The 24,855-nt window shown below is 39.1% G+C and overlaps 1 protein-coding gene across 2 annotated transcripts in view; it reads right to left on the minus strand.

Annotated features, from left to right (window-relative positions):
- NAV3 (neuron navigator 3) overlaps window positions 1–24,855 on the minus strand; it is an 850,089-nt gene that overhangs the window by 410,367 nt on the left and 414,867 nt on the right. The window lies entirely within an intron of this gene.

The raw sequence follows: 24,855 nt of genomic DNA on the forward strand, positions 1-24,855 counted from the left end.
CTGTATATCCCATGTTAACTTTTTGATGATCTACAAAGCAAACTAAGTGATATTTACATAAAAGAAATAGTTTCCCTTATGATATGGTTTGGCTGTGTCCAAATCTCATCTTGAATTGTAGTTCCCATAATCCCATTAGCATGGGAGGAGATAACTGAATCACAGGGGTGGTTTCTCCAATGCTGCTGCTCTCGTGACAGTAAGTGAGTTCTTACAAGATCTGATGGTTTTCTAAGGGACTTCCCGCTTTGTTTGGCACTTCTCTTCCTGCCACCATATGAAGAAGGACATGTTTGCTTCTTTTTCTGCCATGATTGTAAGTTTCTTGAGGTCTCTCCAGCCATGCTGAACTGTGAGTCAATTAAATCTCCTTCCAAGTTACCCAGTTTCGAATATGTCTTTATTAGCAGCATGAGAACAAACTAATACACCCCACAATTTCTAAATAATAAAGAAGACTGCTTATAAAAACTACTTAACTTAGCTCAAGGAAATGCTAGCAGGTGGAAGCTTATGAAATAAGATCCATTCAAAACTGAATACATCATGAAATATGCAATGCCAGTAAAATATGTTGGTCACATCAGTGTTTGTAGGTTGATGACTCTCTGGCCATCTAAGCAATAGCTGCTGGTCTTAAAGGACACGTCAGACAGGTGAGCCACTTAAGAACTTCTCTGCTTCTTCCTCTGTCATGGCATTTATCCTCTCTTCAACCTTGGGATAACAGATCAGAGGTTCAAGCAGATAGGGAGTTAAAGGGAGTACTTTTCAACCAACTTATAGTAACTAATAATTATTAAACAACAATACTCTTTTTCTTGAATAGTGTTAAGTAATGGGGAACAATGGGTGGAATCTGAGCAGAGGAATAGCATGACAGCACTAGAGATGAAGTGCAGTGAGACTGAAAGTCAGGACATCCTGTTGAAGAACGATGTGGGCTTCAAGGCCTTAATTCTGATGGTGGTGTGAGTGGGAAAGAGAGATCCTGAGTAGTCAGAAATGAGGAAAGCTGGTGACTAACTGGATATGGGAGTAGAAAAGAGAGCGAGTTAAAAACTCAGGGATTTCTTTCACATAATCCTTCCATCTGTTACTCCAACTCTCAACATCAATTTTAAGAATACCTTTTACAAGTGTCCACCTCATATGCTACCTCCGTCTGAACTGCTTCACAATGTTAAAAGAAATTATGCTTATTGCTTGAGTTACATGGCTGTTGACATGCTTCCCAAATGAACAAAAATATTTGGCTCACTTTACCATGAAATAGAATGATGTTTCAAAAACATACCCTTTAAATTATCCTAGTGTTACAAAGACCAAAAAGAGTCACTTCATTTTCAACATATGTACAATATTAAAATGACATATGAAGAATATTAAAATACATGTGTAACAGTCACCATTTGGAAATGATAGCAAGCAATAGGCTATATGATGAAAAATTCAAAAACATCAAGCTTTAAGAAAAAAACATAATATCAGTGTTCTCTTATTTCACTGTAATCAGAATTATCTTAATTCTCTACCATATTCTCTAAAAGAAATAAATAGTACCACGTAGCAGTTAGGGGCATAATAAAATAGACACTTTCAATTACTCTGGAGAAATGACTTAAATAGGGATTTTTTTAAGAGGCTCTATTTGGCAAAAAATCTTAACTGCAGTGATTTTTACTGGAAAGACTTCACGGGCTCCCACAGCTTAGGTGAGAGAATTTGATCCCAAACCCCCAAGCCAAAATTCTTATAAATCTCCACTCATCAAATAAGATCACTCAGCTCCTGCTAAGCCATAACTTGTTTAAGGTTGAATATGACAAATATCTCCTCATCTCGCATACATAGGCTCTATTACTAAGAAATTTGTAACAAGAAGTAAAATTGGAGGAGGGATGACCACAGGTTTCTTGGGTTTCCAAAGCATGTCATTTGCAAATTGTTTCTCATAAAAACCATCTTGAAATTAATACAGTAGCCCACATTACTCGTTTCATGAGAAAGACCATGAAGCACGCAGCCCATGCCTATCATCGCTCCAAGAATATTAATCCTTACAAACAAGGTAGCAATTGTCAAGAGACTTTGTGCTTCTACGCATACTTGGCCTAATATCTGCAATGTTCTCTTTTTTGTTCTCTCTTGACCCTTGAAAATCAGCTCAGTTTCTGCCTTCTCCTTGAATCTATCCCTATTACAGCAATTCATTATCGGTACTGGGATTAAGCTCCTGGAAGCTTACTATTTTGTCTGTCCCTTTACCTTCTTTTGTACCCTTCCTCCTCCGCCTACTTCTTCACCTTAGTGCCTCCTAGGAAGACATTTGTCTGCCTAACATCCAAACCCTTTTACAATTAGGATCCTAATCTCCATTTAGGAGACCTCCTGGCACTGTACATTGTCCTGGGAAATAGCGTCTCCCACAAAGGAAGCCAAAGGGGTCATATCTTTATTGCCCTCTTCAGGAGAGACAGAGGTCAAACATGGGCAGAGTCTAGGTCAATCTGAGGCTCTCTGAGAGTCTTTTCAAACACTGAATAAGTGATACCATGCTTAATGTTTGGAGCGCAGCATGGAGGCATGAGGACTATAAGACATTCACTGTAGTTACCCGCTGGCGTACCTGTGGCTCCTGTCTATTTTCCAAGTCTGAACCTCCAGCTCTCCACAGGTTCACTGACCTGCATTATTCCTATTAATACCCATTTCGCTTCTGTGAGTCAGCTTCTGCAGCTTAATGGTAAGATCCCTGACCAATACTTCCCCCAATGTCAACTGTACCAAAATTCATCCTTCTAATGTATTCAAGAACCTTAGAAAGCACAAAATTCTAATTCTCAGAACTGCTTCGGTGACCAAAGGGCTGAATCAAGTGTGGACTGAGTTCTACTGCTGACTCTTTCCTATACCTATATCCTTGACATGCCCTTAGTAGATAAATTCCTGCTTTCTATGACAAAATATTAGTTACGTTGTCCTTCCTTTAGATGTATTGTCCTGGTTTTGTGTTCTCTGCCTCACTTCTAGTAGTTATATCTGCTCAGCAACCATACTTTCAGATCCTGGCTTTAAGGAGGGTATAATCTGGTCCTCCAATTATATGTGTCCTCCAATTAGATATGCTGTTATTCAGAATGACAATTACATAGCAATAGGAGAGCCAGTGAAGTGTCCTAATAGATTCTTCCCAGCAGGATCAGTTTGCTTTATCTAGGGGAGAGGGGATGCCATATCTGCAGCTAAAGAGATTGCCTGTGTTGAGGTTAGTGGAATTGTTGGGCTCTTTAGCAGAATCACAACTACCAAATGTTGCTAGAGTGGCAGGTCCTAGCCTAAGCCCTTTGGTTACATAGTCTTATTTGTTCTGCAGAAAGTCTCTATTCAATTAGCATTATTGCTTATCATTTATTGAAGGCCAGAGTCATTACATATTCACAGAAGTTGCTATCACTAGGGGGTGGCAGAGTCATGATGGTAACCCATTACTTTGATCCCAAAGTCTGTGCTTTTACTCACTATAACTTTACCCTCTTCCCTGACACACATGCCCATGAGAAAGTCACCAACTTTTGTCCTGGAAAAGTAGCCTTTAGCTCTGCATGATTTCCTTCTATCTGCCCTTCTAAGTTATCTCTCCCTTTGTCCCTACACACTTCAGTCATATAGAATCTGAATTCCAGGCATATTAAATTGTATGTATCTGCAAAAAAGCAATAAAGTTAGACGGCCATCCTTTCTTTAAACGTAGTTTCCTCTAAGTAAAATATCCTCACTCTTATATTAAAACTCCATTTCCAGTCCTATTCATTCCATGTGGCCCAGATTAAATGTTCCCTTCTCCATGAAGCCTACCCCATTTCCCCCTTTGGAAATAACTGTCCCCTTACTTTAATTCTCATATCACTTTATTTACTCTCTACATAGCTAAATCTCCCCTCATTCTCAGCTGGATGTTAGTTCCTTGGAGATTCCCACTGCGGTCTTCCCTTCTCCACATGCCCTCTGTGCACCACACCCTTCCACAGTAGGTTTAACTGTTGGATTCACTTAAGTGAACTTCTGCCTTGTCATATTTCCAGCACATCTTGTGGGAAGAGAATGTGGGTGCCAGACACTGGCAATCAGAGGCCACCAAATCTGCACTTGTTCCTCATCTTTCACAGTCGCAGGCTCCATGTACCCCATCTGGGAGGCTCCCCACTGGACTTGGTAATGTCATATGCTTACATTTTACAAATACAAAGGAGAGTGCTGGCAGTCCTAATAAGAAAAACATCAAACAGCAACTGGAATCTATAGCCAATACTGGTGTTAATCTGCACCTTTTAAATGGCATTCTTAATACTACAAATTGGAAAGAAAAAGCAATCATATATAGAGGTGATGGTACAAATGAATTTTAAAAATATGTTTCAAGGATGCTTGTGATGAGATGCCAAACAACATAATGAGAAAAACAATTGCTAAGGAACTGCTTCTTCCCATGCTCCCTCCCACCCTCACCTCAACCCCAGAGAGCCTGTAAGCACAGCCTGTGACATTGCATCAACATATGTTCAATTTTCACACTAAGAAGAAGAAAAAGATAACTTTGCAAAGGAAAAGAGAAAAAAAAAATTATTCTTTTGAATGTGGGAATCCCAAATAAGTAGTAAATATTCTAGTGTAACAGCAAAGTGTTATTTTTTCCTGTTTCATATGGATACTACTTTAAGGTCACTAGGATTTTCTTAGACTTTCCCTTTACAAGTGAGACAATCCTTTTGGAAAAGATACAGCTATGAAAGACTTAAAAGCAGTCGTCCCCAAACTACAGGCCATGGGCCCCATGCGGCCCCCTGAGGCCATTTATCCGGCCCCCCACCACACTTCAGGAAGGGGCACCTCTTTCATTGGTGGTCAGTGAGACGAGCACACTATGTGGCGGTCCTCCAACGGTCTGAGGGACAGTGAACTGGCCCCCTGTGTAAAAAGTTTGGGGACGCCTGCTTAAGAGTATGCAGAGGATAAAAACTGTAAAAAAAAGTTTGAATTGGTGTGTATGTGCCTCTGTGCAAAGTGAGCTGCCAGCTTACAGGCTGTTTGCTCAAACAGGGAATCCAAGTTCTCCTTAGGACAAGTCTCATCATGACCAAGGTCAAATTCATGAAGTTAAGCTTTAATGCATAAAGCAAATTTTTAATTTTAAATTTTTATCTGAATCATAAGTTTTTCTGGCTAATACGATCATGATTATTATGTGATCTAATGCATTTAAAAAAAATTAAAAGAAATGGAAGACCTGTATCAAATGAAAAAAAAAAAAGGCAGAAAGAAATGGAGTGAAGGAGGGAAGAAGAAAAGAAGGAAAATAAGGGAAAGGAAGGGAAGGGGAGGGGAGGGGACTAGAAGAGAGGGAAGAGGAAGGAAAAGAGAGGGAAAAGGAGGAGAAGAGAGGGGAGGGAAGGGGAGGGGAGGGGAGGAGAAGAGAGGGAAGGGGAGGGGAGGGGAGGGGAGGAGAAGAGAGGGAAGAGGAAGGAGAAGAGAGGGGAGGGGAGGGGAGGAGAAGAGAGGGGAGGGGAGAGGAGAGGGGAGGGGAGGGGAGGGGAAGGATTTCATGAGGAATCTCATAGGGACCTGGAGCTCTGTAACATGAGAATGCTTTCCTCAATCAACAAACTGCTCCAGATGTGACTCTTGTCAGGAGATTTCTAGGAATGTAAGAACAATATTGCTAATAATATTGCTTTAGTCTTTCAAATGAAGAATGTGCCACATATATTTTTTTAGAGTGGCTTCAAGTGATCTTCTCCTCCTCCTGTTTATATCTTTATGTAAATGCTCCCCAATCAGCGTGCATAGGACATTGGACTTATTTCTAATCAATAACCTATAGCAGAAGTGAGGCACTGTCACTCCCATGATTATTTTATATTACAGACAACTTGTTTTTGCTAGCCAACTTGTCCTAGTCACTCTCTTTCTCTCTTTGAAGAAGCAGATGCCATGAATTCACTAAATACTCCCAAGAACCATGCAAGTGGGCACAAAGATGCTTCCCTAATTGAACTTCCAGACTATAAACCACAAGTGTCTGAAACAGAGTTCAACCAATTTAGAAGGTATATTTTGCTAAGGTTAAGGACATGCCCATGATAAAGCCTCAGGAGGTCCTGATGACATGTGCCCAAGGTGGTCAGGGTGTATCTTGGTTTTATACATTATAGGGAGACATGAGACATTTGTTAATACATGTAAGTGTATACTGGTTCTGTCTGGAAATGCAGGACACTCAAAGCAGGGGGTTGGGGAGGGTTCCCGGTCAGAGGTAGATTTAAAGACTCTCTGCTTGGCAGTTGGTTGAAAGCTTTATTGTCTATAAAAAGGAATGTCTGGGTTATGATAAAGGGTTATAGAGACCGAGGTTTGATCATGCAGATGAAGCATCCAGGTAGCTGGCTTCAGGGAGAATAGACTGTAAATGTTTCCTATCAGACTTAAAGAGTTTGTTTTATCCAGAATTCTGAAAGGGAGGAAAGTATAAAGAGGCATGTTCCATCCCCTATTCTCATCGCAGTGGGAACTACATTTTCCAGGTCAACTTTGGAATGCCCTTGGCTGAGAAGAGAGGTCCATTCAGATGGTTGGGAGGCATCAGAATTTTACTTTTGCTTTACAAGATGAAAACTCTTTCCTGGTCAGCACCTTAATTGCAGCCTTGAGAGATCCTTAGCAGACTTTTAACCCACAGAAACCATGAAACAAATAAATCTGTGTTGTTTCAAGCCACTAAATGTGTGGTCATTGTTATGCAGCACAGAAAACTACTAACAGGGAACCAACACCTAAGAAGTATACTTGAGCCAGAGCCAAGGACACCATCACTCCTCATGGTTACAATTCTCAATTCCCATGCTGCCTCCCAGGAAAAGAAATGTAACCCAAACAGCCTTCTCTCAGCCTGGCTAAATTTTAGACAGGTTTCTTCCCCTATAGGCCTCTGACCTCCCTTTTCTTAAAGAATTTACTTAAGAGAACTTACTCTTTTGAGATGTAAAGGTTTTCCTGGACACTTGCCAGTTTTACAAACTAGGAACCTTTGTGAAGGGTCTGGGAGCCATCCCTTTGTAAGGCAATCATCAAGAAAGATAAGGCCCCTATCATAGTCCCTGTTGGGGGTGGGGGACATAGGAGCCTGACTTCAGTGAGTTGCCCCTTAGCAAATACACTGACCAACCTTCTCACCCATTCGCTCCGAGACTTCCCCACTAGCTCCTGAGCTTAAAACCTCTCTTGCCTTTGGTTTTAGTGGCATTGAAACAATCTATTCGGTTGTATAATGTCGCTGCAATATGTCTTGACCCTTATTGCAATCATTCTGAATAAAATCGATCTTACTTGTTGAACATTTTGACATTTGAGATAGACAAAACAACGAGAAATTGATTTATAAGAAGATTTTAACATACTGAGGTTCTTAAAAAGAGGGTTTGATAAAAGGAAATATAATGGTTCTTGCCTAATCTGTGAGGGCTCTGCAAAAAGGGGTACAAAAGTGTTCCCCTTGTCCTCAGGAATACTAGCTTTGATTAAGACCAGGGAGAGTACCACAGAAAATCACAATGACTAGGCGGTGTTTACTGCACAGATGCTGCTCACCCATGCATCTTGCTCCACTTCCTCTGCAACTTTTCTGACAAACCCCATATGGCTAAAATCTAGAAATTCAGTAAGCAGAAATTTAAGGAAGATAGAAAAAATAAAAAGAAAAGAAAAAGAAAGATTCATAAGACAAAAACAAAACCTAACACTGCATTCCAAAGAAACTATCCGACAGGAGACACAAGCGAGCATGTCGTGATGGGGCTTGTACCAACAACATGCACTGTGCCTTCCACAAGCATTGCCTTCTTATTTTACTTTTTTAAGCTATGCAGCTTTTTAAGATGCAAAGAGGCTGGATCAAGTTTAAAAGACCATGCTGCTCCTTTCACATCAAATAATTGAAACCTACTGGCAACGCAGGCCTCCCTTGCTTCTCCTATCCGCTTACTTGGCTGGCAGAGAAAGAAAAGAACTTGCATGTTGGGGAAGGAAGAAGCTGGGTGGGATTACAGTGAAATGTATAATAACAACCAAGCTGGCCCAAGGTGTCTTGAAGGATATGAAAATACTGTTTAGTCAGAGTGCCATATTTTGGTGTTCAAATGATTTCAATTATTAGTATGTACAATTTTTAAATTATACAAATAAGTTTTAAACCTGAAAAAGGAAAACGGTGACGCATAGCACTGTGTTTGCTCAGTTCCGTGGGGGTACCATTCACACTCTATTCACATTGAACTTAATGGAGTTGTGCAACATGGTGGCCTACCTGTACTCAGTAGTTCTTACTAACAGTTTAAAGGAGTTGAAATTTCTCTTCTTCTGCAGTCCTAGATGAACTGAACATATATAGGCTATATAGAATTCAGTTTTGGAATATGTCCGTTTTACTGAAATGGTTAGTTTTATATCCTTTGAGATGTTATTTTAGTGTTGGTTTCACCAAACTGATGTGCAGAAACCAAAAATCTAATTTATACCCTTTGGGTGAGACTTTTCAGTGTTGTGACAAAATTTCAAACCCAAACCACAAATCTCAATGGTTTCATAATATCTATCCCAATCCAATATTTGTAGCGGAAACAAGAAACATGACAGATTGCCACAAATGTGCCATTACAAAACAACATTTAATTATGCATGCCAGTAATTTATTTTCACACTTACAGAGTGGCACCAGGCTTACAAGTAAAACATTTTTTAAATTTATATTTTCAAATTCCATTAATGTGTTTTCCTTAATAACTTGAGAAAATCACAAATTCTAACACGCACATTACATACCACAACTTAGTCATTTGAGACATTCAATCTCAATAATCACTAAACAAATGGATTCAGTTTCTTTTTGTCCCAAAGACAGTACTTCCGATTTTTCAAATTGCATAAATATTCTGCCTTTAACCAAAGAGAATACTTGATGTTTTCTAATTATGTGAACAATTATTAGTGAGGATTGAGAACTCTTTGCTTAAAGACAATTTTCCACTTGACTGATCGATATAATTTCTGTTCTCTAGCAAAGCTTTTTCTGTATTAAAAAAAATAAAGTCTGTTTCTCATTGCTAATATAAATACATTTTCATTACGAAATCTGGGCCGGGCACAATTGCTCACGCCTGTAATCCCAGCACTTTGGGAGGCCAAGACGGGCAGATCATGAGGTCAAGAGATCGAGACCATTCTGGCCAGCATGGTGAAACCCCTTCTCTCCTAAATATACAAAAATTAGCTGAGTGTGGTGGCGTGCGCCTGTAGTCCCAGCTTCTCGGGAGGCTGAGGCAGGAGAATTGCTTGAATCCGGCAGGCAGAGGTTGCAGTGAGCCGAGACTGTGACACTGCCTGGAAACAGAGCGAGACTCTGCCTCGTAAAAGAAAGAAAGAAAGAAATCTGGAAAACGAAACAGGGGAAAGGAAAGGAAGAAAGAAAGGACGGACGGGAAGGAGGGAAGCGGTGGGAAGGAGGGAAGCGGTGGGCAGGAGGGCGGGAGCGAACTTGTCAAAGAAAATCACTAACATTTTTGGTGACCTTTTAGTGTTTTCTCCGCTGTCTGTGTAGTATTTGTTTAAGTTGCAGTCACACTGATGGAATTCTTTCGTAGTCTACTTTGCTATCTTAACGATATAGTAGTAGCCCTTAATCCGTTGTTTCAGTTTCTGTGGTTCAGTTATCTATGGTCAATCTCAACCCAAAACTATTAAACAGAAAATTACAAAAATATATGATTTGTGAGTTGTAAATTGTACTCCATTCTGAGTAGCATAATACAATCCTGGGCCATCCTGCTGTGTTCTACTCAGGATGCGACTCATCTTTTTGTCCAGTGTATCCACACTACAGATGCTACACACCTGATAGGTCAATAGTAGACTAACATTACGAAACAACGCCTGCTCCGTTCACTTCTTCTCATGATGTTGGCATTCTACTATTTCACATCGTCACAAGGAAGGGTGAGTACAGTATAACAAGATACTTTGACAAAGAATGATCAGGTTCACATAACTTTTATTGCAGTTTATTATTACAATTGTTCTACTTTGTTATTATTGTTAATCTTTTAGTGTGCCTATGTTATAAATTAAGCTTTATCATAGGTATGTATATGTAGGGGGAAAAAAAAGCAAATATATAAGATTTGGTACTATCTGCAGTTTTGGGTTTCCACTAGGGGTCTTGGAACAAGTCTCCCACAGATAAAAGGAGACTACTTTATAAGAAAGCTTTTGTTCTAGGTGATTACTAATTTTTTTTCAAACCTCATTTTAAGTTACTATGTAATATTTCACGGAGTAAATGTATAATGGTTTACTTAATTCTTGCTTTCCTATGCTTAAACATAGGAATTTTATTATTATTATTATTATTATTATTATTATTATTATTATTTTAAACCTATGCTTAAACATCAGAATATACTAAGCAAAATCTCAACTACTGGGCTGGATTACAAGGAAAAGAATTTGCATATTCATTCCTATTAATCATGGTTTGAGTAGTGTAAACCTGTCTAATTTGTTTAGATTTGGTTAGAAACCATGTTTGTCAGCAGTACAATGACAGAGCATGCTTTTAGTGAGCTTAGATATGAGTATGTTTTGAGGTACAGGAAAAGAGATGTGCAGAACTTCATAAGAAGATCATCCTTCTACTGAACGAAAAGTTGAATGAATAAATGAGCTCTCTATAGTTAATAGCTGGAATTTGTTACCTAACATGGGATAACTTGGCAGAAACTCTATAACTAATGGTTTGCGTATGCCTTTGTGTGTTTTCCTATAGAAGGACCACAGCCTTCATTAGGGTCTCAAGTGGTCTGGGACCAATCAAAATGTATAGAGCTATTAAATACAGGAAGACTTCAACAGGTATCCAAAAAATCTTATACATTTTCATGTAATGTATATTCATTTTATATTGTCCTATCTTCCTTTTATGTGAGATTAGAGCTGCCTATTTTTATTTACCTGTTTTTAAAATGTTTTACATTTTTTAAATGTAAAAACAGGTAAATAAACACCTAGAATTTAACCCATTGGTTCTCAGTGTTGTTTTTCTTGGTCAGATACGTGTGACAGATGAATTTCACAAGTGATGCATTAATTGTGCTTTTGTTAATAGTCCAGCAGGTTGTGCCTTCCCCAATACTTAGTAACTCTTGGCCTGAGGGAGATGGGAGCTATGATCCTTGCCATGCTCTGAGGACAAAGGCATGAACACTGATTTTGGACTATATCCATTGGGAAGATAAAATGCTCTTTCTTAATTCATGAAATGATACTACAAAGGCTCATGCCAATGGTGCACATGCACAAAGGATCGACTTCCATTTACATGCTACTCTCAGCCTGAAATGTAAATTTACCTTACTTATCACACTCAATCAAGTAAACAATGGTGCCGTTTAAGATCTCTTTATAAGAACCATGCTTAATTATATTTGGTGACAAAAAAGATTGTCATTTGTGACTTACCTCATAATATACTAATGTACAATGACATTGTGAGAAGAAAAATTTTAACCACTTCAGATTTTGGAAGTTGTATTTCTATTTATTTTTAATTTCACCTGTTCTAAAAAGTTGTAACGTAGTATACACACTTATATATAATAAAACAAGATAAACTAACAGGATACTGTAACATTTAAAAAAACGGACAAGGAAAGGGTAAGATAACGTCAGAAATGAAATTGAAGACAGAACATATATTATAGGATCAAGTCCATTGGCTAGATCTTGGTCATAAATTGAGATTAAGTTTTGCAAGATACAGCTTAAAGAGCCAAAAAAGAACATACTTTTTTTGTTTTGTTTTGTTTTTGAACCTCCGCCTCCCAGGTTCAAGGAATTCTCCTGCCTCAGCCTTCCAAGTAGCTGGGATTACAGACATGTGCCACCACACCTGGCTAAGTTTTGTATTTTTAGTAGAGATGGGGCTTCTCTGTGTAGGTGAGGCTAGTCTTGAACTCCCGACCTCAAGTGTTCCACCTACCTCGGGCTTCCAAAGTGCTAAGATTAGAGGTGTGAGCCATGGTGCCTGGGCAAAATGATATACTTTTAAGTGGAATATCCATGTCTAAAGCCACTAGCTCATGATATAAAATGGTAGCTTCCATGTCTACTTATTTTGTCCTTAAGATAAAGTCAGCCACTTGTCCACAAAGGAAGCACAACTTCCTTATACTAAGACCAGACAGAAATTTATCCAATGAATCCTCATAGGAGGACACTATGATATGTAAATATACTAGATGGAATCCTTGGCTTTATAAGTCTTTGTCTCCTAGTTTCTTCCACACAGACTGTTGAATTCACACTACAATTACAATTCAAAAAATATATATTTTAAGAGAGATTAATAACATAGTTTGGGTATATAGTCTTTTGCCAGTCCATCCTGATCAGAGGGAGATTATAGCGTATTTCAACGTGGGGTTGCAAAGTGCTCATCTGCTTTCAGGAAGTGACCTGCAGGAGTGTTTTGCAGAGCTGAGAGATGATGGTTCCCTAGATAAGTATTTGCTCTCCAGCATGCCACAGGTCACACAATTGCCTTGATTCAATTTTGTTATTTTCTTGGCCTCTCTAGTCTTTTGAGATTATAATCCCCAATCTAGACGATTATGTACCCTGTATTTGTTTCAAGGAGTCCTCCATAAGTATCCCATCTCATTTCAACGTTTCATGACCATTTTGGAGAAGTGACTTCAAAATAATGTCCTCCAATAAGTGCCTTAAATGTAGCTATTATTTATTGCTGAATGAGCAGTGATTATACAGAAAAGTAGGCAGGGATATAATCAGCATCAACTTGTGAAGGCTAAAATACTCACATGGATCAAAGGAAGGCAAGGATTGGATAATGGAAGGTACTTTCTATTAGGCCTTTACTAATTTGGGAGAGTCTAACCAACTGAGTATCTGAAGATGACATGTTGGCGTGTTTATTTCTTTTCTTTCTTTTTTTTTTTTTTTTTTTTTTTTTGGAGACAGAGTTTCACTCTTGTTGCCCAGGTGGGGGTGAGTGCAATGGAGAGATCTTGGCTCACCACAACTTCTGCCTTCCCGGTTCTAGCGATTCTCCTGCCTCAGCCTCCCAAGTAGCTGGGATCACAGGCATGCACCACCATGCCCAGCTAATTTTGTATTTTTAGTAGAGATGGGGTTTCTTCATGTTGGTCAGGCTGGTCTCGAATTCCTGATCTCAGGTGATCCGCTTGCCTTGGCCTCCCAAAGTGCTGGGATTACAGGCATGAGCCATCACACCTGGCCAGCTTGTTTATTCTTTCTATTCTCGACATATGGGCAACTTACACATGCTGTTTATATGGGCATAAAAATCACAACTGTAAATTGATATGTAATCCTCAAAGAAAACCATGTCATTCATATGAGCTCAGTAGTATTAATGCAAAAATATTATGTAAACACAAGCATTTTTAGCTCATGTGTGATTTTTGATTATGAGTTCATCAGGTAAGGTAAGTATAAAAAACTGAAATTTTTTGGCACATAATAAAATGTATAATAGTGATTAATACTAAAATAATCATGCTAATATCCACTAGCTGCTGATACAGAAGAGTTGCCTATGAATGCATCAAATCCTACTGCTCTTTTATCCATTAAATGAACACAGGAATTAGCTGACATAAAAAAGTAAGAAGTAGTGCAACTACACAATTAAGTGGATGAATATATTAAAACTATATATTATGTACACTGGGAAAATTGTATAGAAAGTTATCAAAATACATATTCGAGGGTTAATCAGTGAGATGTATTTTATTAAAATTGTAATCCCCATACTCCTCAATAGTATTCATCGTTTGCCTTTCCTGCTTTATATTTCTTCATAGGTCCTATCATTATCTAACATACTATGTATTTTGCTTATTTTTCTCATTTTTTTGCTGAGTCCACCACTAAATTTTAAATTCCATCAGAACAAGAATTATTTTTCTACTTTGTTGAGCCAAGGTTGTGTATCTCCAGCATTTATAAATGTTCCTCCTACTTAGTAAGTACTCAGTAAATGTCTACAAATCATTTACAGTCAATTTTCCTTAAAATAAATAAATCACAAATAATAGGGACATTAGATGCTATTGTTGATATTGCTTTTCTTTTGAGATTTTTGTGCCAACAATCATAGCCCTTTTGCTTTTGTCTACAATCATTTCAACACATTTTTTATCTGTGACAATTATCGCTAGACCAATCAACAACAAAAAAAAAAAACTGATGCTTTTAGCAAAGGGAGTTCTGACAAGATGATTCAGTAATGACCAATGCATTTGGGGAAAAACAAAATTTCTGATTGTTTATTACTGAAGGGCATGCCGACCAAGCAAATCTCACAGAATGATGTCATGTATACGTTACAGGATGTCCCTGTAGTCAATGAGAGCACCCATCTGTTTCTGTCATTTAGGATGACTGAAAAGTTGGGATGACAGAATCTCAGAACCTAAGCTACTTTTTCACTATGACCATTTATTCACATAATATATATGCTATTGAAATGTCCAGATTTATCTGTTGTTCATGACAAGTCATAATGCAAACAATGAAAGGAGAGAGGAACAGCTGGTAGGAAAGACTAGCAATCTGTTCAGTGAGTTAAGTCAGGTCTGAGTGATATCATGTAACATACATGTCCCAAAAGCACATTTTGGCCATTGACGGTCATCTTAAACCTCAGTAAAAATTCAACACAGATTCCAACTGCTTGAGCCATCAAGGAATTTCTTTTTAAAACAGGTTCTCATGTGACTATGAGTTTACCCATAGAAATAGAACCTCTCAACCCAACAAAGGAGAATCTGAAATTTAAAATAAAATGATAGCCAAATCAAAAATTAAGCTTGGCTTCCAAATAATACAAAAACCCTTACTTGCTAACTAGCATCTCGTTACTAGTTTTGTTCAGTGAAGTCAGTGTCAGTGGTAGCACTATTTACCATAAGTCTTAACATGAATTTAATTCTGAGCATGATGTTTTATCCTTATTAAAAAATATATATTCCTAAAAGGAGTGACAAGTAGAGTTGAATACAAAAGTTTATGAATTAAAATATTTAATTTGAAGTCAAATGGACACAGGGAGGGGAGCACTACACACTGGGGTCCGTTGGGGGGAAATGGGGGAGGGGCGGGGGGGGTGGGGAGGTGGGAAGAGATAGCATGGGGAGAAATGACAGATACAGGTGAGGGGATGGAAGGCAGCAAACCACACTGCCAAGTGTGTACCTATGCAACAATCTTGCATGTTCATCACATGTACCCCAAAACCTAAAATGCAATAAAAAATATAAATATAAAAAAAAAAAAGAAAAAATTCTGAAGCCTCTAGTTTGAATTGCAGATTATGCACAGAGAAGACAACCCTAAAAATTGTTTCTGTCTAGGGAATCCAAAACAATTATGTAAATGAGGCTGATACTTCCTATTCTATTTTAAGGTGAACGTGGGTCAGTTCAAGTATTGTAAATTTCTCTAACATCCACTGGCAGAAACATCATCACAAGGGTTAATGAGTTTATTAAAATTGGTGGTGAAAAAATAAAAAAAAAATTTAATTTGATGACATTCATTGCTTTTTCCTAATTAAAATATTTTAAAATTAATTTTTCCTTATTTTTTATTTGAAATAATCTTTGTTTTATCATCTATTGATCAGAGCATACAAAGCACACAAAGTTCTTGATATGCCTTGACAGAATCAGTGTGACATAGAAATCAGACAGGCCTAAGTTTTAACACTGGCTTTGTCCCTCATTAGCACTGTCACCTGGACCAAGCTACATAACCTTTCTAAGCCCCAGTAATGCCATCTATAAGTGGAGTTAATAATGTTATCAAATTTAGAGTCAATGTAAGGTCTACTTGGAATTCTTTGCACCAAGTTTAGTACCTTATAAAAAGATGATAAATATTAGCTGTTATTGGTAGATACCAGTAATCAAATATATAGTATTAATTTGTCATACTTGGTCATATTTTGAAATAACCTAAATCTAAATGGTTATATTTTAGACTTCATATAAAAGCAGGGAATAGCTGAGTAAGCTCTAAAAGCTGTGGTGTAGGTGTGTGATTGCTAGTCTTTCATAAACTATTTGAAGCTGATGCTCTTGGCAACCACTGAAGCAAGCTGTCTCTAAGGTAAGTTCAGCTTTCTGGGTCTATTTCTTAAGAGCTCTAAAGAAGTTTAAACAAAAATTGCTACTTGACAATATTCTTCTGGCTGCTTGAAAGGCCAGCTTTTTGACTGGCGTGGTTTCATGACAAGCCCAAACTCAATGACATCCATCTCCAAGGCTACTTCAGCAGCAAGCCTCTGGGAGGTCTCTAACTCAGCTGTCTCTTCATCCAGAAGTGCTCTACCTCTGAGATTGCAAGCTCCCAATCTACTCTCCTGCCACAGGTGACTTAGCATCCTCAATTCAGATTTCATCCATCACTCCGACTAATATTCTCCTCAGTATCACTATTCCTTCTCATAAAGTAAAGAACCACTTCCCCTAGGTTTCTAACACCACTGGTGGAAAAAAAGTGAAAGAAAACAAAATTAGATCTCTAGCCCCAAACGCTCTGTTGAGCTCTAGACTTACATTTTCATATGCCTACTAGTATCTCAAATACAACATACCCAAATTCAAAGCCACAATTTTTTTCTAAAAAGATATTCCTTTCAGCTTATTTATTTCTCTAACTCTGTAAGCAGAAATGTATTATCCATAAATTTAACATTCTTTTTGTGTATCTGAAAAAGGAAAAAGACAAATATCCTAGTTACCTGGTCAAAAATTCATTTTACTAAACATACTTATTAATAAGTAACTTTCTCATAATAGAAACTGATGAATTTTTAAATTAATAATATTCACTGCCTAGTTAACTAAAGAAGATCAATAGAAGATCTGTTCAATTCCTGTCTAATAAAAAAGACCATTAACTGTTCACTTCCTTGTTGACAAATCTGACTTTACATAATGGCAGTTTATTTCATACCTTGGCATCAAAGACATTAATTAAATTACAAAAGTAAACCACTTGGGATAATTACCAAATTATTTTAATGATTCAAGTTTACTAATTTATAAGTCTGTACTAACTTCTGTTATACAGAATTATATCTTCAAACATTTCCATGACTTTGATGGATATTATTTACTCTTTTAGGATAAGAAAATGTAGAGAAAACACTTCCAATGTCTAAGTATTTATTGGGCCAACTACACAAAACAGATCAACATTCCTCTTTTCAAGTACAGTAACTACTGTGCTATCAGAAAATGCTTCTGACAGATTGCATGACCACTCTGGGAGCTGCACTGTTCTGTTAGCTATTACTGATAAAATAGGCATTTTTTATATATCTAAGGCTATACTAGAAATTATATTTGAAAGGCTGGAAGTCATATTTGGCTGAGCTATCTATCAAATGTAATTTACATCAAAGACAGACTTGACTAAGAATTATTTCATAAACATGTAGGAATTATATTTAAAAACATACCCTGGAAATGACCTGCCTTGATTTAAATTTAGACTCAGCTATTTACTGTATAACTTACCTTGGGTAAATTACTGAACTCTTCCATGCCTCAGTTTTCCCAATTATAAAATGGCAATGAAAAAATACCAACCTCCTTGAATTTTTACAAGAATTAAATGTGTGTGTGTGTGTGCGCGCGCGCACGTGTGTGTGTGTGTGTGTGTGTGTGTGTGTGTGTGTATAAATTCATGTAAAGGATTAATGTATGACAGAAAAGATTCACTAAGTGTTGACTATTATTTTTTGAGCAACGGCAATATTGATTGACTATTGTTTTTTGAGGAACGGCAATATTGATTGACTATTGTTTTCTGAGGAAGGGCAATATTGAGGAGTAAAATTAATTTAAGGAAGAAGAGAGTAATAAAGAGTCATTGCCGGCTATGGTGGCCCATCTGGAACAGCCTCTGCAAAGACACTGGCTGCAGTAGGGGAGGTGCTGCCAGGGTTGTGTGGTTCATGGAGCCTGCAGGAACCAAGAACAGGTGGGAGTCCTGCCTGCCTCTTTTTGAACTGGTAGGGCAGAGCCCCCCACCACCCATTCCAGGCATAGCTGTAGCTCCCCAGCCATGGCTGTGGACCTTGGCATTCCTGTGCTCTTGGCCTTGAAGCCCCCCTTCCCCCTCAGGCTCAAAAGTGCCTGGTCCCTCTGCCTGGCATATCCTCACTCCCAGCACCCACTCTGATTTCAGAGCAATTTGAGGACAAGCACAGGTACTATTGTGTTTGCCCCAGCTGGGTGTGTACATGCTTGGTGCACTGCGGACTTACCAGCCCCCTGCTGCCTCAGCCCCCTTCAGACTTTGGGTGATGCTAAGCATGGAAGGGCGTTCTGAGGGGGTGCTAAGGGCAGCTTGGTGCATGCCTGCAGGTGTCCTCCAGCACACACAACCTGGGCACCCTCGATGACATGTAAATGTCTGACAAGAGGCAGACAGGCTTCTGGGCATAAAGGGTCAGGTGCCTGGTGAAGCCCCACCTTAGCCAAGGACAGCCTGAAGCCTGGTGGCCTGTCAGTTCCAGATGGAGTCCAGGGCCTGAAATGAGAACTTATGATGCTTTTTTCAGGCCCGCCCATGGCCTTCCATGGACCAATCCACATGTACTTCCTTCCCTCTGAAGCACGTAAAAACTCCTGACTCAGCCAGACTCAGGCAGATGATGGGATGACATGCCTGTGGCTAGGTGCTACTGGATTCCTCTCCACTAAGGGCTGCACACTTGTCGCAACAACCTGCCTGACAAAAGGAACTGCCCACTTCAGGTCTCCTAAAAGCTGTACAGGCACTCAATAAAGCACCTCTTCACCTTGCTCACCCTCCAGCTGTCTGTATACCTTGTTCTTCCTATATGTGGAACAAGAACTTGGGACTTGCCAAATGGTGGAACTGAAAGGGCTATATAGCACAACAGGACTGACACACATCTCCCTTGCTCACCACATTGCTGGCAACAAGTAGGAGAAAAGAGCTGCAGGCTTTTGGGGAGGTCAGACCTAAAGGCTTCCAGAGCCAGGGCTATGACCCCCTCTTAGGGGCTCTGTGGTTTCTGGTGTCTCCAAGATTCTGGGTGCCACCATGTTCCACTCATCCAGAGCTGGGTGCCCATAGCTGAAGCCGCTTGAGATGCATCTGATCTAGCCACAGGCTTACACAGAGCTGGTGCCTGTGCTGGCGCCTGGAGCTGCCCACCACACCACAGTGGCCAGTGTGCTTGGTTATGTGCAGTGGCAGGACCCCACACTCCAGAGTCTTCAGAGGCATGGGATCCGGGTTGGTAGTGCTACCCAAGTGCAGGATACCAGGCCAAGTGGTATACCAGAACAAGCTCCGTGAGCCTGAGCAAAAGTCAGGCAAAGGCGCCACTGGCCACAGAGATTTCCAGCTCGAGAAGTGACACCCTAAGGATCCTATGACATCATTAAAAATCCATCATGCATCACATTTGAGCTGCCTATTTTACACATATTATCTCACTTGGTTTTTACAACAATCCTTTATGAAATTCTAAGTCTATCTATTATGAAAAGATCAAACTTGAGACTTAGTTCAAATAAGTTAGATAAGGATACAAAACTGTCATACAAGTAGACAGGATTTGGGCCTACCTCTCTGACTCTCTGACTCTCTGACTCTCTGACTCTCCATTACACTTCTTAATAGTGATTTTTTTCCTTGCAAAAATTTCTTCATCAGGTACAGTGGCTCATGTCTGTAATCTCAGCCCTGGGAGGCCAAGGTAGGTGGATCACAGGAAGTTAGGAGTTCAAGACCAGTGTGGCCAATGCAGCAAAAAATCCATCTCTAATAAAAATATAAAAATTAGCCAGGTATGGTGGTGGGCACCTATAATACCAGCTACTTATGAGGCTGCAGCAAAGAGAACTGCTTGAACCCAAGAGGCAGAGGTTGTAGTGAGCCGAGATCGTGCCACTGTACTCCAGCCTGGGTGACAGAGTGAGACTCCATCTCAAAAAAAATTAAAAGTTTTTAATTGCTTGTTTTTAGAATTCCAGAATTTTTAAGTTGAAATAAACCCAAGATATAATCTGGTCAAGATCATTATTTTTAAAAATAGAAAAAGGCTAAATTTAAGTGACTTGTTGGATGCCCTGTAACTATCTTTTTATTTTTATATACAAATCTATCAATACATTTTTAAATGCTGAAATTATCCTTTTTTAATATTAAAAGCATTCTCTTGGCCATCATCCCCATTAGACGGCAAATTGGCAAATGTATATTTAGGCCAAGATAACTGGGAAATAAAATTGGCCAGCCTCTAGGGAAAGTGTGAGCCAAGTTCTGAGACTGAGATAAAAAGAATAGCTTTCCTGGCGACTTAGAGTTGCACCAAAGCAGGAGTTAAGTTTTGCTTGGAGAGGAAATGAAGAGAAAGAAAAAGGTGGTGTTTATGTGTGAAAGGAACTAAAAGATTTTCCACACCTTCTTTTAAAGTAATTACAATTCCTTCTATTTCCTGTATCTTCACCGTCTTCCTTTTCCTCCAGCTTTTTCTTTTCCCTAGTGTGATAAACATGATCTAAGTTTTTTATTTTATTAGCTGGGAGAAGAATAAATAGATGATGGCCTGGGTAAGTCTTCATTTGCCACTTCCTTTCTCTCTTTTCTCTGTCAAGAAATTTGACCATTCAATATCTCCTCGTGCTTATATCCCTTAAATTTCTTAACTGATGGCAATTTCTGTCTCCCCTCCTCTCACCATCAGCTGAGACAGATCTCGCTCTGAAATTCCATAATAATTTCACATTTTTCACTTGGTTTCATGTCCCTCTTGCAAATTTCACTACTGACATCTCTTTTTTTATATATCTTTTTCCTTCTTTTTTCTGTGTTATGATTTTATCTTGGGTGTCCCTCTTCTTTAAGTTTTGATCTCAGTATTCTTTTCTTACTCAGTTGGATTCTTCAAGGCTTCTTTCTTTGACTTCTACTGCCCGTTTGCATGCCTAACTTGAATGATCTTTCATTTCATTTTCTTTCTCTACTTTTCCAGTCTCAGTTCTCACCATCCCCCATTTGAACTCTAGGCTCTAGCTGTAGTTGTTCTCCAATGCCTCCTGCTCCTTCAGGACTGCATGTCTTTGTTCATGCTCTTTCTTTCACTTGAATGGCCCCTTTCATCTTGGCTTCCTGATAACTTAGCTTAAGAATCATCTTAACTGAGTGCCTCAAATACTCATCTGTTGCTGCTTCTGTGCTCTTGTGAGTCTCTGCATCACCTATCGCATTCTTTTGTAATTGGACTTCTCTTCCAGTAGCATGTGTGCTTCAAAGGCACCTCTTTGAAACTGAACACTCATCTTCATAGCATATGTAGCTGTCATGGTACCTAGATTTCAGGAGATCTTTTCACAATTAGGTTTTGATCAGTGAAAACCTTTGGCGGTATGGAGCAAGCAGCAGACAGTGGTATTTTGAGAGGCACTGGGGAACAGAACCAAGGCCAAAGTGGCTGGCAAAGGGTCTCAAAGAGATCATAGCACCTTGGAGCACGAGGAATGCAGATATGACAGCAAAACTGATGTCAGAGTCTCCTTCAGCCCAGGTTATGAAAACATTATGTTTTTTCAGAAAGATTTTAGTAGAGAAGGAAGTTGAAAAGATCAGGATTTCTGGGGACTTCCACTTTCTGAATACCATTTTAAAAATTTAATAGCCTTCATAATGTTTTATGATTCATGAAACGTTTTAAGCAGGTTTGTATAACACAGCTGATAACACACCATTAAGGGATTTTTACAAGAGGGCATGGGGAGGGCTGCCTTGCATCTACATACCCAGATGCTTCCTAGATGGGATGGGTATATGTTACACAAACCCGCTTCCAAAACAATGACCCAGACTTGCTGTCACAAATGTCACCTATACACTGACATGAAGGTACATAAGTTTATGTAATTAGCCACTCCAGATCTCTTAGCTGATTCACAAGCATAGATCTCCTCCGAGAGAGTAAAATGGTTCAGGAATAATAAATTTTGGTGACGTTAACAATAATGAAACACTTTATTGGCTTTAAAAACACTGTAGAACCAATTTAATAAATAAGGCTCTCTTTTTAAAAATCCCATGAAGTGAAAAAGAAAATTAATTTTATGTTCAAATCAATGACATATCAATTTAAATGTAGTAGTTGAATTCCATTTTGGAACTTGATTAAAGTGATCTTGAAAGGTTTCTAAATTAAATTTATTTTTAAATTCCTATATCAAAATTGCTCAAAACTAGTTCATTTTCTTATTCCTTTCAAAATCACCAATGACTGGTACCAATTACAAGATGGCCAGGGTCCTAGGCATGAACCTTAAAACATGCAACAAAATGACAATTATTGTTTATGTGGTAACATTTGCATTTGACAAGTGGCAGTCGGGGTGATTTTCTTGATTTTGAACAGATTCTATTACTCAGTATATGAATACCAAATAAACATATAAACAATGCCGACGACGATACAGTGTATAACATAATTAGAAGAGACACTGCCTCTGCACAAATGGTCACACATATAAGAGAACTTCATCGAAAAATGATGTTATACTTCAGAAGGCATTCATCCACGTGTGGGAATAAAGAAGTTGAGAAGGACAAATTTAGCGGAAAGATAAGATGACTTAGGGCAGAGTCGGAAATTGCTTCCACACAATTGAGCATCTGTAGCAGGAGTGTCCCTTCCCAACCAGAAAAGTGAGGCCCCTGATCTGGATCCCAGACCTCAGAGCATTCCTTGCTTTGAGTGCCTTACTTGATGTATTCATTGACCCTCTCTGAGAGCTGGACAAGCCAAGATCTGCAGTACTCTCTGAGTGGGGTGCTTCAAACTCAGACTGGAACTGTGTGGGACCCATACCTAATTATGTCTGGAGCCCTCTCCAACACTTTATTCCAAGTATGAGATCAACCAGATGCTCCAAGGAGCTTAACAACACACTTGTCTCAGGATTTGGTGACTTTGCCCTAGTTCTAGGAGAGCATCCTAGCAAGGGGTCCATCCCTCAGGGCAGTATAATATTTCTTTCAGAGAACTACACAAAATTAGGCTGCAAAAATGAAACACACATAATTAATTTTGACTGATGTTTATTTGGGTTGGACAGAGGATGATGAGTTCAGGCCTCTGCTCAACCAATGGTTCACTACTGGTCTTAGGGTTTGAGCTTGGTGGGTTCAGGCATCAGCTCTCATTTGCTCATCTTCTAACCATGATGATGATGTTAGTCTACTGAGGTTGAGGGTAGCAAGGGTTGAAGCAGGCATTCTTTATCCTGTGAGCCCCTGATCCACAAAAACCAAAGTGGACACCTCTCCTGTTTTGCTAACAGTGAGCAAGTTCTCTGCTGATAACCACGTCTACCTACTCCTCAGAGGCTTTTCAAACTCATTTTTCTTTAATGCTAATGGCCCTTTTGATCAATGTCCTCTCCTACCTCCTATAATTTGTATGGTTAAGGGACCAATATCCCTTGCATAAATGGGATCATTCTTTTCTCTCCACCCAAGCGTCAGTCACCTCTTCTTTCCTGAAGACACTATGTAAAAGGCAGGGGTACGGTCTATGTTTAAAGACATCACATTTCATGAAGGCAGTGATTAACATAGAATAATATATTTTCCAACAACATCTTAAACCTTTTTGAGTAGGATTTTCTGGGGTGCTTCAAACTCAGACCAGAACTGTGTGGGACCCATTCCTAATTATGTCTGAGTTCCGGTCTGAGTTTGAAGCACACCATAAAAGCATACCCAAAAAAGCTTCAAGATATGGTTGGAAAATGTGTTATTCTATGTTCATGCTCTAAAATTCTGAATGAGAAATGTAACAGGACTAGAAACAAATTAAGGTTCACATTTCCCTTCATACTCTGAATAATCCCTGTGTGGTTATAATTGTGCGCAAGAACAGCCTCTCAGAGAGCCACCGGAAGACTTCACTGGAGAAGCAAAGTCCATATTGCTTCAATATAAATAGGTTCTGAAGAGCAGTAGTATTGAGAGTAGTAACAACCTTACTACCTTTTTCTCACAGTGGAAAATAATCAGCCAGAATTACACATTTAACCAAAAAAACATGAAGCCTGGATGGAAATTTGGGAAGGAGTTCAATGGACTAAATACAACTTTGTAACCATGATCTCTGTTTGAAAGTGAAATAGACATCTTTTAAATATTTTCCATGATAAGAGAATTTAATAAATGCTGATGAAATATAAAGAATGTTGGGAGATAACAGCTGAATTATATAGCAGTTTGAAATAGATGATCTTTAAAATACTACTGGCTGGGTACAGTGGCTCTGACCTGTAATCCCAGAACTTTAGGAGGCTGAAGTGGGTGGATCACTTGAGGCTACCTGCCTGGCCAACATGGTGAAACACCATCTTTACTAAAAATATTTTAAAAATTAGCCAGACATGGTGGTGAGCACCTGTAATCCCAGCTACTCAGGAGGCTGAGGCAGGAGAATTGCTTGAACCCAGGAGGTGGAGGTTGCAGTGAGCTAAGATCGCACCACTACAGTCCAGCCTGGGTGACAGAGTGAGACTCCATCTCAAAAAATTAAAATTAGGCCGGGCGCGGTGGCTCAAGCCTGTAATCCCAGCCCTTTGGGAGGCCGAGGTGGGTGGATCACGAGATCGAGAGATCGAGACCAACCTGGTCAACATGGTGAAACCCCGT

Source organism: Saimiri boliviensis, chromosome 7, assembly GCF_048565385.1.
Source record: "Saimiri boliviensis isolate mSaiBol1 chromosome 7, mSaiBol1.pri, whole genome shotgun sequence".
Classification (NCBI taxonomy): domain Eukaryota; kingdom Metazoa; phylum Chordata; class Mammalia; order Primates; family Cebidae; genus Saimiri; species Saimiri boliviensis.